Source organism: Schistocerca gregaria, chromosome X, assembly GCF_023897955.1.
Source record: "Schistocerca gregaria isolate iqSchGreg1 chromosome X, iqSchGreg1.2, whole genome shotgun sequence".
In the NCBI taxonomy this organism is placed as follows: Eukaryota; Metazoa; Arthropoda; class Insecta; order Orthoptera; family Acrididae; genus Schistocerca; species Schistocerca gregaria.
Window position 1 is genome coordinate 172,393,424 of NC_064931.1, and position 11,820 is coordinate 172,405,243.

The following is an 11,820-nucleotide window of genomic DNA, read 5'->3' on the forward strand; positions in this document are numbered from 1 at the left end:
GCAGAAAAACTTGAAAACCTACAGCTATCTTTGATGTGGATAAATCGCCGTAACGAACAGCAAGAACCCGATAGTATCTGATTACGTAAAGTCACTATGACGGTAGGCGAATAGAATGCTCATATTTGTTGGAAGGGCTCTGGGAAAATGCAGTGTGTCTGTAAAGGAAGCTGCATGCAAGGCGCTAGTGCGACCAGATCTAGAATATTGTTCCACTGCTTGCAGTTCGTATGAAGTAAGTATGATAACGTATATTCCCGTAAGGACCGCGAAGACAAGAGTACTAATTACAGTGTTCACAGAGGCACTGAAACACTCTTCTCACGTGCTGTACGTAAATGGAAACGAATGAAGCCCTAATAACTGGTACAATGGAAAGTGTCCTACAGCCTGTACTTCAGTGATTTCCAGAATATAGTTGTAGACTTAGATGACTCAGATATTCATAAATGAATATTTTCTTAGATGCGAATAATGATCAGTTCTGCGCCACCGGCAGCGTTGAAGTTCAGGGCGAATGGTATACTATGTGATCAAAAGTATCCGGACACTCCAAAATATACTTTCTCCATATTAGGTGCATTGTGCTGCCAGCTATTGTCAGGCGCTCTATACCAGCGATTTCAGTAGTCATTAGAGATCGTGAGAGAGCAGAATGTGGCGCTCCGCGGAACTCACGGACTTGGGATCTCGTCAGGTGATTCGGTGTCACTTGTGGCACACGTCTGAAAGCCAGATTTAAACACTCCTAAACATCCCTAGGTCCACTGTTTCCTATGCGATACTGACGAGGAAACGTGAAGGGACACGTACAGCACAAAAGCGCACAGGCCGACCTTGTCTATTGAATGACAGAGACTGCCAACAGTTGAAGAGGGTCGTAATGTGTAATAGGCGTACATCTGTCCAGGCCATCACACAGGAATGCCAACCTGTATCAGGATCCACTGTAAGTACTATGACAGTTAGGCGGGAGGTAAGAAAACTTAGATTTCATGGTTGAGCGGCCGCTCATAAGCCACACATTACGCCGGTAAATGCCAAACGGCGCGTCACTTGGTGTAAAGAGCGTAAACATTGGACAATTGAACAGTGGAAAAATGTTGTGTGGAGTGACGAATCACGGTACACAATGTGACGATCCGATGGCAAGGTGTGGGTACGGCGAATGTCCGCTGAACGTCATCTGCCAGCGTGTGTAGTGCGAACAGTAAAATTCGGAGGCTGTGGTGTTATAGTGTGGTAGTGTTTTTCATGGAGGGGGCTTGCACCCGTTGTTGTCTTGCGTGGCACTACCAGAGTAAGTGCCTTCATTGATGTTTTAAGTTCCTTCTTGCTTCCCACTGTTGAAGAGCAATTCGGGGATGGCAATGGCATCTTTCAACACGATCGAGCACCTGTTCGTAATGCACTGCCTGTGGCGGAGTGGTTATACGACAATATCATCCCTGTAATGGACTGGCCTGCACAGAGTCCTGACCTGAATCCTATAGAACACCTTTGGGATGTTTTGGAACGCCGACTTCGTGCCAGGCCTCGCCAACTGACATCGATACCTCTCCTCAGTGCAGCACTCCGTGAAGTATGATTAGCCATTCCCCAAGAAACCTTCCAGCACGTGATTGAAAGAATGCCTCCAAGAGTGGAAGCTGTCATCAAGGCTAAGAGTGGGCCAACACTATATTGAATTCCAGCATTACTGATGGAGGGCGCCACGAACTTTTAAGTCATTTTCAGCCAGGTGCCCCGATACTTTTGAACGCATTGTGTATTTCTCTCGTTTTATGAGACTACGAAGATATTGAGGCGGTGGAGCTGCCACGTCAAGACCTCCTCATCTACCTTTTTTTCTTGTGGACTGCTATAGTCGGACAGCCTCAGTTTAGTGAGTCGTGGACTTGGTCATCCTTTCCCATTTCTTACACTGTGAACCACAGGCGGTCAAGATTTCGACTCGCGGGCTGTGCCCGCAGTCGGGTGCCAAAGCGCTCAGCCTCACTTCACAGTTCCCCCACCGCCACGCCACGCTGTTTGGTAGTGCAGTCGCACTGCATACTACTTGGTTTTATATTTCACATTTCTCAAAAACATAGGTCACAAACGAAACATATTGACTGTACAATTTAATAATTTTTGAAGCAATGAAGAAAATATAATTTTTATCTGGTAGAGAGTGTCAGCATACGGACAATCTCAGTCAGTTTCATAAAGTTTCACACTCATCTTATCACGTAATCGTGAATTATATAGTTTCATAATAGAAAAAACGTCTTTCACACAAATATGTAGATCGAAATACTGTAGCACTTTTGCGACATCTTTATGGAGACTTGGAAACTCTACTTGAGGAAAGCAAAGGAGACACCCTGGACTGTTTTAACGTATGAAGGTTTGTCATTAAAACTGGAATTACCTTATAGGTTAAACAATTTACATCGGCGCATGCACAGGACGCTTTCAACTGAAACAGCAAAGTATCCTAAGAAGAGTACAGAAACAGATGAAAGACTGACAGTGTCCTCAGAATCTAAAACTATCCTTTTAGTTCTTTCAAGGATACAATGAACTCCTCAGACCTCGCGTTTTCTTTAAGCCAGTGAGGTTAGAGAACTGGACTGTCTTTGCCAGAATGTGTCCATTCTACAATGCGAACTTGGCAGGCAATATTCTGCAAATGTACAATACCAGATTTATGGTATGAGTCGAAGGACATGAAAGGCAGCAGTCATTGAGAAGAACGTGAAGCAGGGTTGTAGCCAATACCCCATGCTTTTCAACCTGTATATTCAACAACCACTAAAGGGAACTATGGAGAAATTTTTCAGGAAGAAGAAACAAAAAGATTGTGGTTTTCTAATAACATTGTAATTCTGTCAGAGACATGGAAGATCTGTTGAACCGAATGGATTGTTATTAGATGAAAATCAGTTGCAATTAATGATAATTGAGTGTAGTCGTATTAAGTCAGATCACGCTGAGAAAATTAGATGAGGAAATTACATTATAAAAGTAGTAGACAAGTTTCGTTACTTTGGTATCAAAATATCTGACAACACCAGAAGTAAAGTGAATATAAAATTCTGAACGGCTTTAGAAAGAAATTTAATATCAGCTATAAATTTAAGTGTGAGAAAGTTCATTCTGGAATTATTTGCTCGGTATTTAACCTAATACTCAAGTGACACATGAAAAATTATCATCACTGACAAGAACATAAGATATTCTTTTAAAATGTGGTGCTACAAGCCGGCTGGAGTGGCCGAGCGGTTCTAGGCGCTTCAGTCTGGACCCGCGCGACCGCTGCGACCGCAGGTTCGAATCCTGCCTCGGGCATGGATGTGTGTGATGTCCTTAGGTTAGTTAGGTTTAAGTAGTTCTAAGTTCTAGGGGACTGATGACTTCTGAAGTTAAGTCCCATAGTGCTCAGAGCCATTTGAACCATTTTGTGGTGCTACAGAAGTATGTTGAAGTTTACTTGGGTAGATCGGGTAACTACACTGCCTGACAAAAAAGTGAAACGTCCACTACACGTGGTAGCATATCAATGAAACTTCATACATGTACACATCAGTCGCCAATAATTCTGTTTTGATAAAAAGATATCCCTGGCTAATGAGTTAAGTTGAATATTTATACATAGTAGGAAGCAGCTAGATATTATGCCATGTGTCACGAGTAAATAATTAGTCTTTTAGATTTATAGGCAAATTTCATAAAACCGCGTGAAGCATGTCACCAGTATCACAAACTGGTTAAAATATATTCTAGTGGGAAAAGTTAAGTTAAACATTTGTAAACAGAATTAATCAGATATAATGCTCGGAGTTGAAGATTCTGATCGATATGCAAATGACACAAAGCAGGTCTTCTTTGATAAATATATTAGTCTCTACAAGAAGCTATGGAATACAATGAGAGAGGCACTGCTTTACAGGCTGTTTATACAGTCCGCAGTCCGCTGCTATTGGTGGAGAACGATTAGTAGTTTCCAAGTCATAGTATGCCATACTTTTCTTACGTCAGGTAAACTGGCAGGGCAGGGAAGAGACATTTCCTGCAGTGCTGAGAAATAGATTTATACAGCCGGACTAACAAATCAATAAGCCTGAAATGTGGGTAGTGTATTTTGGGACTATTGTCAATCGTCCGCTTCACACCTGTATGTCAGGCATGCAAATGTTTTGTGTAGTTTTAACTTTGTTTCAATCTGTTTATCATGCGGAATGTTTGTATGTACATATTAATTTATTTTCGTAATTTGTTATGCAGATCAGGGTTCCATATGCATGCAGCGTCACAGCCAAGGGGTCCGTGCTGGAGTGATCGCAGGAGTCCAAATTTATGCCGGCTGGATTGAGAGATTAAATACCTGAAAATGATCGCTGCACTGTTTTGGCAGCATATTCTACACCCGCACCAACTCGAGTGAGAACTGTGGTCTACTGGCAAGGCAATCTGTTTAGAGCATTGCCAGGCACGGCGGGCCAAACTTGACGTGTGCAACGAGAGCGGTCGGTGGGTGGGGTGGGGGAAGGGGAAGGGGGGGGGGGGCGTGGAGGGGAGGGGAGGCAAGGCAAGGCCCCGTCAGCCACTCGCCTTTGCTGGGTCCTTCTCCGAAGTAACCGGTACAGCGCAACATTTAATTTAGTAATTTCAATGCTGCATTTCTCGGTAGGTACAACTCTCTGAGTTCTGCAGAGTCGTGCTCTCAGCGTTGTTTAATCTTTAGTACTCATTCGTGGTATGAAGAACGTTGACAGGTCCAGTAGCTGTTTGTACAAAACGAGGCAGCCTAGCGATCTATCGTCGCAGTCCTTTAAATTGAATGAGAATGCCAGAAGAGAGGGATGAGAATACTCAGTTCGCATAAGCGACAAGTACTGAGTATTTGCTATGAATCGACATTACAGTACCATGGAGAATGAGTTTAAAGATTTACTTAACAATGAATGAGCAAAAAATTACAACGGCCGACAGACAGGATTCGTTGTTCTGTATATAAAAAAAACACTCTGCGCTAAATCTGCAGGCCTTGAGCATGTGAAGAATTCAGTGGTATGAATACTAGAATTTGTAAAGACGCACGCATTATTCAATTGTCAGTTTGAACCGTTTTCAAAGGAACTGAACAAAGAATATGTAGACTTCAAATATGAAGGTTGGAACTTAAATAGTGGCAACTATTTATTCACAACCGGTACAAAAGAGTTACATGTTTGCACCTGTTATTGTCCTTCTAAGTATTCACGAGCATTGTGTAGATCCCGTTGCCAGCGATGTGGAAGGCGTAGTATACTGTTAGCAGAGCCTGTTCTGTTGATGGTGCGAATGGAGCGGTCTACTGCCTATCGAATCTCTGGAACAGTTCTGAAGCGAATGCCACGAAGTGGTTCCTTCATTCCAAGTTGCTACTCCTGGCGGGTGTAAAAATAAATGTTCGCAACGAAAAATAATAAGCGCTAAAATGAAGATTTGGCCCTGTCTGACGACCCCCTGAAGCAGATCTTAGGATCTCTTAATGGACCTCAACATATAAATTACAACCTAAACATAAGTGAATGACTAAGGCAACTAATACTAATAAATGATAAACGTTGTTCCTGCTTATATATGTATTGTAGATTAAAAAAACCTTTATCTTACAAAGTTTACATTTCCTAAGTAAAATTACTAGTCAATTGTCCAACTCTGCCCCTTACTATGACTGCGCGATCTAATTTCAATAACGCGAAGTGACTGACTTCATCTACGTACCAAACACTATAAGACACTACATTTGAAGATGATCTACGGTGGTGTGGAACCTCTGTAGAAATAAACTAACGTGATCACAGATGTTTAGCTTTTATAGCCCCAATAAGCCGAAGCAATTTGCGATATCATCGTATGTACTGCGTCCGGCGCGTCGAAGTTACGGTTCTCGTATACGTCTGCGACGATGGAAGAACTCCATCCACAAATAAACTCCTTCATACACTAGGACGGCAGAAGGCGGTCCTCTGACTAATACACTCTAATACTGTCTTGTCCTCTCTATGTTCTACAGACAAGAAACGTGAACTCCCAGCCACAAGGACCGAGTTCAGATAACGTCTCATCGTAAGTATAGGCAGAGGAAGTGCTCTCAATTACTGAACGCTGCGTAATCAACGAAGACTTCCAACGCGGAGGTAAAGTCCAGAATCGTAAAGCTTCGCAACAGTACAGTTCCTAACTGGTCTAAACTCCGTCCGTACCAACAAAAGGTGATATCGAGCGACCGTCACACACGGGCGCTCACAACAGAAGACCACGTCTCTCCAGCGCTGGCTTCCCAGCAAGGCTTGGCTCCCTACAATCGTAATTCCGAAAAAGAATCATATTCCCGAAGCCACGGAATAATATTCCTCTCTACAGATTCTCCCGAACGCCGACCAACCATATTTTAGTCTTTTGTCGTCCAGCGAGAAAAGTTTGCGAGAAAAAACCTGTGCTTCTGAGTAAAAATCCGTGGAAATAACCCAGCCTACGTGGTTTCCGAGGTGCCGCTTCTTCGTTCCTCTCACCTGCGTCCAAGATTTTCAGCGTTCGGAAGTATTATCCGGTTATCCGGTTAGCCCACTACAATAGCAGCCGGCCGTCACCCTATTGCGCTCCAGAGCTCAGGTGCCGCGACGTCTGTCAAGTATTTCATATGTTTAAGCAGGACCAACACCTGTGCAGGCCTTCCACCCAGAGCTTGTGTTCTGCCTGCCGTTTCATCTCCACTGGCGTTTCAACCTCTACTAGTATAGGCAATCATTCATTAGGCCGTTTTTATAATAAAGCCACTCCCATACCTTTCATGCAATAAGCGTTAACAATTATTTACAAGACGTACGTGACAATGTCAGTCTCCTTTATATATTTATATATACGATGTACAACCTGTCACATGATACCTAATTGTGTTTGTAGATCACGGCAATGTATGTGGATGAGTTCTTGTAAGGTGCGAAATTATAACCACTTTACATCATCTCTCTTTTCTGGAAGGCCCGCATCTCGTGGTCGTGTGGTAGCGTCCTCGCTTCCCGCACCCGGGTTCCTGGGTTCGATTCCCGGCGGGGTCAGGGATTATCTCTGCCTCGTGATGGCTGGGTGTTGTGTGATGTCCTTAGGTTAGTTAGGTTTAAGTAGTTCTAAGTTCAAGGGGACTGATGACCACAGCAGTTAAGTCCCATAGTGCTCAGACCCATTTTTCTGGAATCCAAATTGATTTTCCCCAGGTGGGCTTCTACATTTATACAAGTTGTTTAAGTTAAATACCTGAGCACAGAAAACGTTGACAGTGTTTTGTGACCATGAATTCAGTGAAATTAGATGCCACAAACGTACGTGCAGAATACATGTTGCCTTCCTTGTCTTTCGGCCTCTTTTTCCGCACTTGCAGATATACAAGTTACGTACGTTAATGCCATCTTTTGCAACTATAATGAAAGAATTATTAAGACCAAACGCGTTTCGTTTCATTCTAAAGCATCTTCAACGGTCACTGCAACAATATTATCGTTTTCTCTTACAGTTTTGTTTATTAGGATTTAGTGTTGGCGAAAGTGCTGTGTGTTAAAATAAAACACATATACGTGGAAGAACAGGAATAATGACGTAAACAACAAAACACCGTGAGTAACGATAAGAATTAATACTTATTTAAAATAGTAAGTTAAAGCATGCGAACTGTTCGAGATCCTAGCAAACAAAATTGTAAGAGAGATAAAAAAACAGTGTTACAGTCACCAATGAAGGTGCTTTAGAATACAGCGAAACGCCTTTGGTCTTAATAAGACTTTCATTACAGTTGAAAAAGACGGCAGTTTACGTACATAACTTGTATATCTTCAAATGTGAAAAAGAGGCCGAAGTACAAAAAAGGCACCATTTATTCTACACGTACGTTTATGGCACTTAATTTCACTGAATTTCTGATCACAAACCACTATCAACATTTTTCTGTCCTCAGATACCAGAATGAACAGCTCAGTTCGTTTAACAGCCGGCCTCACTCCTAATAAATCAAAACTCTGAAATATACTAAAAACCGATCACCTGATACACAAATCCTATCATTCTGTCTCGCCTCATAATTGTCCTACGTTCAAAGGTAGAGCGATAGTATGTTTAAAAATTGACTCATTTGTATAAGGCACGTTAAAAAACTTTGCAATTACAGCATGGAAGGTGGCTCATGTTAAGATAACGAATAAATCTCTCAAGCATGTCCTACTGAGAGAAAGATGCCTATTAGATTCCCAGGCTTAACTGATACCCGATACTAATTATTTTCTCCTTGAGACAATATCTGTTACGGCTAATGGGGTCATTCGCTTACAGCAGAGAGAAGTGAACCCCACGTAGACTTCTGCCATGCATTAACGCCATGGTCTTTGTCTCTCTCGCATTACGGCTATAGGGGAATGACGTCTGTGTAAAACTTGGAATAGAGGCGAATGTAATAATCACAAATATTAAGAAACGAGACGAATTTCCGCTCTGCAGAAGAGTGAGTGCTGGTTTCAAACTCCCTCGTAGAGTAAAAATGTGTGCCTTTGCATTTGCAAAGGTCCCATCTTCGAATTCCGGACCGGCACACAGTTTTAATCTGCAAGGAAGATCATTAAGAAACGTGTTTGGGCTTGCACCCAGTGAGTCAAACACCAACCAGCTCTTCCCCAGGCTTTCATTCTTTGGACTCCTTGGTCTGCACTGTTATCATGGGAAAAATACATCTGGTTTTCGTATGTCCCGTCATGAGAATAACGTGGCTTATTGCAGTATATCCTCTATCAAGCCGTCGTTCAAGTGATCAGCATGCAGTCCACCGCCACATAGTCATTTATTCAATCTATAATTGTAATTATTCACTTCTGATATTTTTCCAGATTTCTCCTCACACAATGACATCAGAGTCACTACAACAGCGTCCTTCCTCCCATCATATTATTGTGATACATAAAGGATGTTTCGAATCTTAAAAAACAGTTTTCGAAAGCCAGTGGATAAATGTCTACATAGGTTGAGCAAACACTTCTTAGTACTGGTAACAGATCGATGGCAATCAGTGGCCGCAACCCCTCCAAGATATTCCATGGCCAGAAACCACGCACCACCATACATCTGCTCATGGTATCGCTTCAGGCTACCCATGTGACACCGTCATAACCACAGGAATACCACAAAGTGTCTGGCTGTGACACCGAGAAGAAGCTTAGACACCATCTGATCCAGATCAGACGAGCAGCAGCCTGATGGCCAGTGGGTCAACTCACCACTGGACGGACGAATCTCGCCACCCATCTGCAGTGAAGACCAGACTACGGGAGGTTGGTTTCGTTCCTGTACCGATGCATATATCCCTGTCACCTTGCTTCCGTAGAATACCACTATGTCACCACCAATAGGACAACCTCAAAAGCAAACATTTTAGCACCACACTTCCTGTAGCCTCCTCCAAATGACAGGGCCCCATCTGCACCAGTGATGGTTCCCATTAAAGCACAACGGAAGAGATGTCCACTAGAAGTCCAGGATCCTTTACACTGTTAGGCCGGAACTCTTCTCACACCGACGGGCGTTGTCTGTGCAGCCGGCGGTGTACAGACGGACAAGAGCCATGAGCACCAAATAAAATTGAGAGAATTCTTCTATCCCGACCGGGAACTGAATCAGTGGTGTTTCCGGCCCCATCTGTCGAGGTTTCAAGGGGACTCCGCTGGCATCCGAAATGGAAGAATGAAACATACTGCTAGTTCTGGCATTTTAGTCACTAACGAGTGTGTCCGGAAGCCGCCCGACGTATACTCTCTGTTTATCGACGACCGTAATACTGACAGCGTTGATGGTTCCGCCAGCGCTCATAGCTACATCCTTTGGAAGCCTCCCACGTCGAGCTATAAATAAGGCGATATGAGGCTGGTCTTAAGCCACTTTCGTCTTGGCTGAAATGGCTACGGTTCATCACCTCGTTTTAATGGTTCAAATGGCTCTAAGCACTATGGGACATAACATCTGAGGTTATCAGTCCCCTAGACGTAAAACTACTTAAACCTAACTAACATAAGGACATCACACACACCCATGCCCGAGCCAGGATTCGAACCTGCGACCGTGGCAACCGCGTGGCCTCGTTTTAATCGCCACACTGATAGCACTGGACTTGGATTCGGCAACTCTTTTAGATACAAAGAACTTGGCATTGCGCTACATCTAATTTACTCTACTTAAGACTTGCATTGCGATAGTGTTTTCATTTCGTATTGTCTGTTAAACAATTTCATTATGATTTTAGAAAAGATGGAGGTTTTTCCTATTATTCCTCTGGTAGCTTGAATGAGATACCAATCGGAAGGTAGCGGCACTCTGCACATAAAATGCTTCTCCAAAACAGGAGATACTTAGGTGGCGAGCTCCACAGAGCGGTTATTTCGTCAGACACAAGGTACTCTTAGGCCGTGCTGACGCAGTAGTTACTATTGACTAGTTGAATCGTGTCACGCACTGGCATGTTGGTAACGCAAGTCCTTGATTTCGCTACCCTTGATAGGACGATAATTAGCTGTCGCCAGTTTTCATTCTTCTTTCGCTGAGCCCGCAAAAGTCTGCGTTAAACAGAGTTCGACAAAGAAATAAATCGGTTTCCAAGTTATAACTTCTATTGCTACCTACGAAATTATATTGTAGCAACTGCGGACGCGCCAGATAGCGACGTGAAGAGAGGGACGACGTGGATCGTGCATGAGACGCCCTCTGTTGGTACACAGTCCAGTCCGCGTTCTTGCTTTCTGTGGGTAAGTTCAGCCTTTTGTCGTCTAGATTTGCAACACGTTGCTGTTTAGGCACGACACGATATTCAGCCCCGTTTCACGTCATGACAGTTTCATGCTAAGCTTTAAAATAGTTTTGTACTGGATTTTGGGCGAATAACTACAATTTAAGACTGAAGCAGTACGTTTTTCAATATATTTTATTTTAATGAGGGACCGTTATCTGCTCAAATTTTACATTACCCTGTAGATGATCATGGACGAGCTGTCCTTTGGTTCAAAATGGCTCTGAGCACTATGCGCCTTAGCATCTGAGGTCATCAGACCCCTAGAACTTAGAACTACTTAAACCTAACTAACCTAAGGACATCACACACATCCATGCCCGAGGCAGGATTCGAACCTGCGACCGTAATGGTCGCTCAGCTACAGACTGTAGCGCCTAGAACCGCACGGCCACTCCTGCCGGCGACCTGTCCTTTGATCATTATTTTGTGATGTGGGGAACCAACTAACTCACCACGTAATGTTGCTTATGGTGAATGGAATTTACTAGTAGAGTACAGAGGGGCTGCTCCGCTCATTTCATTTGTAAGCCCTATACAGTGAGGTCACAAAAGTCATGGAATAGCGATATGCACATACACAGATGGCAGTAGTATCGCACACATCAGGTACAAAAGGGCAGTGCATTAGCGGAGCTGTCACTTCTACGCAGGTAATTCATGTGAAAAGGTTTTCGCCACAATTATTGCCGATCGATGGGAATTAACAGACTTTGAACGCGCAATGGTATTTTTAGCTAGACGCGTGGGACATTGCATTTCGGAAATCGTTATGGAATTCAACATGCCGAGGTCCACAGTATCAAGGGTGTACTGAAAATAACAAATTTCACGCATTCTCTCATGACGGACAACGTAGCGGCGGACGGCCTTCACTTAACGACCGGGAGCAGTGGCGCTTACATAAATTTATCAGCGCTGACAGACAAGCAATACTGCGTCAAATAACCACAGAAATTAATGTGGGACGTACG